At 44.4% G+C, this 7,230-nt stretch overlaps 1 pseudogene; it reads left to right on the top strand.

The window, feature by feature from the left end:
* The first annotated feature begins 2,558 nt into the window (after window positions 1–2,558).
* LOC124559238 lies at window positions 2,559–2,676 on the top strand (annotated as a pseudogene).
* Window positions 2,677–7,230: the final 4,554 nt, after the last annotated feature.

Raw genomic sequence — 7,230 nt, 5'->3', positions numbered from 1 at the left:
CCAACAAATAACTGATGACATAAGTTACAGTTGCTTCTCTGAGATGAAACAGTTGTCACAAGAGAGGAATTCGTGGCGGGCCGCATCAAATCAGTCGGAAGACTGCTGGCTCAAAGAAAAAAAGTGAAAGGAAGTGCTCTTTCAGATAAAATACTATATGAAAAATAAGACAAGAACTAGGAACAAATTCTTTGGAAGAAAAAGTTATAGAATCTCGAAATGATTGGAGAAAGTATGGTGATAGAAAGCTGAAGTAGGGTGTTGTGTCATAGGTCTGAGGGAACAAGAAATCCAAGAAGAACAAGCATAGGACGGTCAGGTATGTTTTGAACCCGGAACAGGCAACATTGCCTAATCTATGGAGTAGAGAAGAAGAGGAAGATTTTATGTATTGTGCGCTTACAGTATTGTAGGAAAAGTACAGTATTAAATTTGTTTATGATTTAAGTCTGTACAAGGCGCGAAATTTATGACATAGAGGTGTCAACTCTGACAGCAGCAAAGCGTGCAACTCGACTGGACATCGATTCGATTTGAACTTGCATGATGCATACGGATATGGTTATTCCACAATCGAGATAGGTTACGATTCTGCCACTGTCGAATACTGGTATAATCTCCTTCTTACAAGAGGTACAACACGGTCTTCTCACATGGTATCAGCTCTACGGAACAGTTCGTCAGCTGTAGTGGCTGGCGAGCAGTGGCGTGAAACTCTTGGCCAGATGTTTTCAATGACAGACCTGGAGGACGTACTGTCCAGGGCAACTGTCGAACACTCTTTATATCGATAGTGGGCAGGATAATATGGACAACAGGTGGTCTTGTGTTATCTTGTTGAAAGAAAGCGCCACGGAAACTTTGGGGAACAGCTACCGGCCTAAACATGCCGTAATTATAACGCATACGCAGCAAATTAAGGGTTATGCTAACCAGAGATAATTGTGTCGTATATCCAGTGACACTCCATACAATCACGTCAGTTGCGGGCAAACAGGCCCATTCACTGACTCAAGGCACGCAACGCGGCTGTACGGTCCTGCAAGGTCGAGCGAACAATGTGTCTCTACTCTCGGGTGCTAGTCGCATGAGGCCTTTTAAGTGCTGTAAGGCATTAGGTTTGTTCCTTTTGGAAGCATCGATTCCCTATTCATATAACAGTCTTGTGATTTCGACAACCCGAGCAGCAATAAAACAGAATGAAAAAACCACAATCTGGATAGGTTACGCATCTGTCGCTCTCGAATATTGGCGTGTCGTCCTTCTTACACGAGACGTAAAACAGTCTTCTCACAAACATTGTTCAACATTCAACAGGGATATCAGGAGAAAAAGCTAGTTTCGTAATCTGTTCGTATATGCAGTATTCTTACGGCGTTACTCCATGTGTAGTCGTACGGAAGTGCTAGTCATTTGCATATCCAAGCATGTACGACACTTGATGACAATTTGACGTTTGTTGTATATCGTCCCCATGATATTGCACTCTTAATGGCCATTAGAGCTACTAATAGTTTTAACAGGATGTCCGGAGACAAAAATTTTTGGAACGAATGAAACACTTGTGAATGAATTTCTTCCGTTCTCGTATGTCTGCTTGTTAAGTGAGCGAAAGTACTAGGTTGGTGTGTAAGTTCGTATCGTTTATGTTTTACATGTTGGTATTCCGGTTGCTATGGATTCAATTATCGATTGTCATTTTTTATTTGTACTTCACCTTTGGTGTTTGAGTTTACATATTGTCATGTGGAGATAATGATTGGAGCTGTGGACGCTAGAAAATGGAGTGCCAAGTAGAGAAATCGGAACACTACCGACATAATCTTCTGTTTGAGTTAGATAGAGGGATGACAACAGTGGAGGCAGCCAGAAACATATCCACCGTCTAAGGGGGTAAGTCCACTGGACAGAGCGCGGCTTTTCTAGATTTAAGGAGGATCGTTTTAACATTAGTGACTTTCCACGTTCAGGTGCACCTTCGAGGTATCATGAAGATCATTTAAACGCATTAATCCAAAATGGTCCACGTCAGTCTACTCTAGAACTGGCAAATTTGGTGAACTGGGATCATTCCACCATCGAGCTACATTTGCATTCAGTGGGGAACGTACGAAAAACGGATATCACAAGCTCTAAGCCAAAACTCCAAAAATAAATGGGTGTCCATATGTACATCTCTGCTTGCTCGTCATAAATTGACACGTAAACAACACCGACCATTCCTATTTTTTATCGTCACAGGTCGCAAGAAAAAGAGTCTTTATGCTAACACAAAGATAAAAAAAAAATGCCTGAGCCAAAAGGAAGCAGTAACTCCCCGTACAAAAACTTGCACACATGCGCAAAAGATAGGTGGAACAGCGACCATGTGGTGTACTACGAAGTGCTCTCCAAGGTGTAACCATCACTGCTGACATTTATTGGGAACAAATGAGACATCGTGCAGGCGCAATTCAATAACAGCGATCAGGAAGACTGCGTGAAGTGATGCAACTCCACGATAATGCTGTCCCACATTCTTCTGGACTGACAAGAAACGCTATACCAGAGTTGGACTGGCCAACGGCCTTGCCGCAGTGGTAACACCGATTCCCGTCAGATCACCGAAGTTAAGCGCTGTTGGGCTGGGCTAGCACTTGGATGGGTGACCATCCGGTCTGCCGAGCGCTGTCGGCAAGCGGGGTGCACTCAGCCCTTGTGAGGCAAACTGAGGAGCTACTTGATTGAAAAGTAGCGGCTCTGGTCTCGGAAACTGACATACGGCCGGGAGAGCGGTGTGCTGACCACATGCCCCTCCGTATCCTCATCCAGTGACGCCTATGAGCGGAGGATGACACTGCGGCCGGTCAGTACTGTTGGGCTTTCATGGCCTCTTCTCGAGGAGACGAGAGTTGGACTGGGAAGTCATTTCGCAACCACCTTATTCGCCTGATCTTGTACCTTCAGATTTTCAACGTTTCCACTGTCTAACGAACAACTTTCAAGGAAATTCCTTTCCAGATGAAAATGCTCTCCGAACAAGACTCGACGAGTTCTTCGTCTCAAAACCACGTGATTTTTACAGTAGCAGAATCAAGAAGTCAGCACTGACAGACTGTCGTAAATAGTGAAGGAGAATATATTATTGACGATTAGAGTCTCTGTTATGTGTATATGTTCTGTTTGTTATACTTACGAGAAAAACGCTACGAACTTACGCAACAACCCAATAACTGACTGTGTCTCTGTTAATTAAAACTTATGTGATGTAGCAACTGGTGTGGTAACAGTCCCAAATGCTTAGATAAATAAGAAACGTAAAGTAAATCGTTGTCACGCTACAATGTCACGGTTTTTTTTATCCTCCTGATGATATGCATACTGTTTAACTACCACAACAGAGATTATCATTGATGACTACAGCCGCTTTTGTTTGTTGGTTACAGATATAATAATTAACTGAGTTACAGTAGAATACTACGAATCTTTGACGTAGTAAACGCACGAGAGCGGAAAACTTGGTATTGTATTTTTGGTTCTGAAGCAAAGAACCCCCTTCCTGTCCACACATGTTATTTATAGTTCCTTTGAAATTCGTAGGGATCTTTAAGCCGAATTTACAATACAAATATCCTGTGCATGGATACCGATATATTAGCATATTGCAAGGAAAAGCTTCTCCCTGCTAGTTAACTAAGATAAAGAAATTATCATCTCTACAAAACAGAGCGTGCTCTCTGAAGTCTTCCCATAAGACATTCTGTTTCCGTGCTGCGTAAAATGCATTTTTTAAAGTACAATCAAGTCGTGATTAAATACGTATTTATACAACACGTCTTCCGTGACATGTCTGTACTCGAACTCTAGAGAAATAAACTCAGAACTCCAACCGACTATCCAGTTTTAGTTTCTTTCAATGCTTTCTGTCAGCAACATTTTGAGTATGAATGCTGACATGCTTCCTTGAAAAGGGAGGAGAAGTAACATCTAGTATACCATAGGTAAATACAGTATTGCTGAATCGTATATAAATTTATCACGTGCTGAGAACTAATGAGACATTCTAAATAGCACTTCCAACTAGTTCGTTAGCTATGCGTTGCTCAAACAAAATTTTTGTCTCAAGTATGACGTTATAATGGTGATTACGATCTTTGAAGACTCTGTAGCCGTAATTGCAATTTCCGAACAATATCGCGTAAAATGTATCAGAAATGTTCAGCTTGTTTCGGAGATTTCTTCCCGCCTTCGCTCGAAGCGTTAACGGTACCTCATATGTTGACATGTAGTGACGTAATGGCAGTATACATCATCACACCTTCCGGTTGCGAGGTTAATTTTGTGTAATCCTGTGATTTGTAGCGCCACAGTCTTCGATACAAAAACCAAAAATTCTAGCGTTCCGCATTCTATACCAGACACTGCTTCGATTTTGAATTAAAATCTTTAGCTACGTCGGTCAGAGAAGTACGCCTATCATTCTGTCGATGGTCTTGTCAAAAGAAAATGCACTACATGACAAATGTTTATGCTACCCTCTTTGCCTCTACAATGGAGACTCCCCGTTAGCCAGAACAGTCGACAATTATGACTGGCAGGGAGATACAGAAGGAAATGAAAAATAGTGCGTTAGAGACACATGACAATATCTACAAGAAACGTGGTATGTAATTTGGAAAAGTGTCATCATACCTCACTGGAGAAATGTCTCAGATTAGGCAACCGTTCGGATTTCCGGGAGGGGACTACAATGGAGGTGATGACCGTGACAAAAGATTGAAAAACTAAAGAAAATGTAACATTCGAAGTCAGAAGCCTGAAATGCGTATGGAAAAGAGAAGTAAAAGATGTGAAACTAATTGTAATGAGGGTGAATGACGTGAAATGGGAAGAAGATAAAGACAGCAGGTCAGACGAATGTAGGGCAACATCACAAAACAATAAATTGAGCGGGAAAATAGGGGAGAGATAGTACGTAAAGAGTTCAGAGACAATGTCATTGGAGTCCAGACCAACAAGAACTATGGTTCAGCACAAGCAGAAGTGTACCAAAAGGGGAGAGCACATGCAGGATTCTAACCAGAAATTTAAAATGTAAATTGCGGCTGAGAATCTAAAAATCATGGGGAATGGAAGATCATAGAAGGGTAAGGATTGGAAGGGAGAGATATGAGAAAATATTGTTTGGCGATAGAAATAATGAAAGGTGAAAGACACCTTGAGCTCTGGGGTAAATTTCAAGTTACAGCAGAAATGCACTCTTGAAGAATAGTAAGAGGAGAAGTTATAATTTGTAGAGACGTGGAGACACAGGAAAATACCAATCGCATTACATTATGGCGCGGCAGAGATTATAAAATTAGATAATGGGTTTCGAGCTTAGCCCTGAAGCGAATATAGTTTCAGATCAATAGTACTCATGAACAATATGCTGCAGGTTAAGGTAATCGTCACAAAGGATCAACGTGCAAAGAAGGCTGCAGTGTGTACTGCAAAACAATGAGATCTGTTTATACACTCCTGGAAATGGAAAAAAGAACACATTGACACCGGTGTGTCAGACCCACCATACTTGCTCCGGACACTGCGAGAGGGCTGTACAAGCAATGATCACACGCACGGCACAGCGGACACACCAGGAACCGCGGTGTTGGCCGTCGAATGGCGCTAGCTGCGCAGGATTTGTGCACCGCCGCCGTCAGTGTCAGCCAGTTTGCCGTGGCATACGGAGCTCCATCGCAGTCTTTAACACTGCTAGCATGCCGCGACAGCGTGGACGTGAACCGTATGTGCAGTTGACGGACTTTGAGCGAGGGCGTATAGTGGGCATGCGGGAGGCCGGGTGGACGTACCGCCGAATTGCTCAACACGTGGGGCGTGAGGTCTCCACAGTACATCGATGTTGTCGCCAGTGGTCGGCGGAAGGTGCACGTGCCCGTCGACCTGGGACCGGACCGCAGCGACGCACGGATGCACGCCAAGACCGTAGGATCCTACGCAGTGCCGTAGGGGACCGCACCGCCACTTCCCAGCAAATTAGGGACACTGTTGCTCCTGCGGTATCGGCGAGGACCATTCGCAACCGTCTCCATGAAGCTGGGCTACGGTCCCGCACACCGTTAGGCCGTCTTCCGCTCACGCCCCAACATCGTGCAGCCCGCCTCCAGTGGTGTCGCGACAGGCGTGAATGGAGGGACGAATGGAGACGTGTCGTCTTCAGCGATGAGAGTCGCTTCTGCCTTGGTGCCAATGATGGTCGTATGCGTGTTTGGCGCCGTGCAGGTGAGCGCCACAATCAGGACTGCATACGACCGAGGCACACAGGGCCAACACCCGGCATCATGGTGTGGGGAGCGATCTCCTACACTGGCCGTACACCACTGGTGATCGTCGAGGGGACACTGAATAGTGCACGGTACATCCAAACCGTCATCGAACCCATCGTTCTACCATTCCTAGACCGGCAAGGGAACTTGCTGTTCCAACAGGACAATGCACGTCCGCATGTATCCCGTGCCACCCAACGTGCTCTAGAAGGTGTAAGTCAACTACCCTGGCCAGCAAGATCTCCGGATCTGTCCCCCATTGAGCATGTTTGGGACTGGATGAAGCGTCGTCTCACGCGGTCTGCACGTCCAGCACGAACGCTGGTCCAACTGAGGCGCCAGGTGGAAATGGCATGGCAAGCCGTTCCACAGGACTACATCCAGCATCTCTACGATCGTCTCCATGGGAGAATAGCAGCCTGCATTGCTGCGAAAGGTGGATATACACTGTACTAGTGCCGACATTGTGCATGCTCTGTTGCCTGTGTCTATGTGCCTGTGGTTCTGTCAGTGTGATCATGTGATGTATCTGACCCCAGGAATGTGTCAATAAAGTTTCCCCTTCCTGGGACAATGAATTCACGGTGTTCTTATTTCAATTTACAGGAGCGTACTTACCTGAGAACGCAGATACAACAACACTGGATTGAGCAGTAATTAGTCAGTCTGAGGAGTAATGGACATTTTTGAAAAGTGCAATGACAGAAGTGAGACTGACAGACTGCGAAGAGATTGTGAGTAACAGTAGATGTCAGTTTATCGATGGAAGAAGGACGTACAAAACCGTTCATTAAAAAAAAGGATTTACGGCTATACAGAACCTAAAAATAAAATCAATAAGAAATGCAAGAAAAGTCTGATGAAAGAAATCGAAAAAGAAGTGAGTATAGGAAGGACAGAATCAAAATTCAGAAAAGTCAAAATA

This window comes from Schistocerca americana, chromosome 1 (genome assembly GCF_021461395.2).
Source record: "Schistocerca americana isolate TAMUIC-IGC-003095 chromosome 1, iqSchAmer2.1, whole genome shotgun sequence".
NCBI classification, from domain to species: Eukaryota; Metazoa; Arthropoda; class Insecta; order Orthoptera; family Acrididae; genus Schistocerca; species Schistocerca americana.
This window is presented reverse-complemented; position numbering and strand designations above follow the sequence as displayed.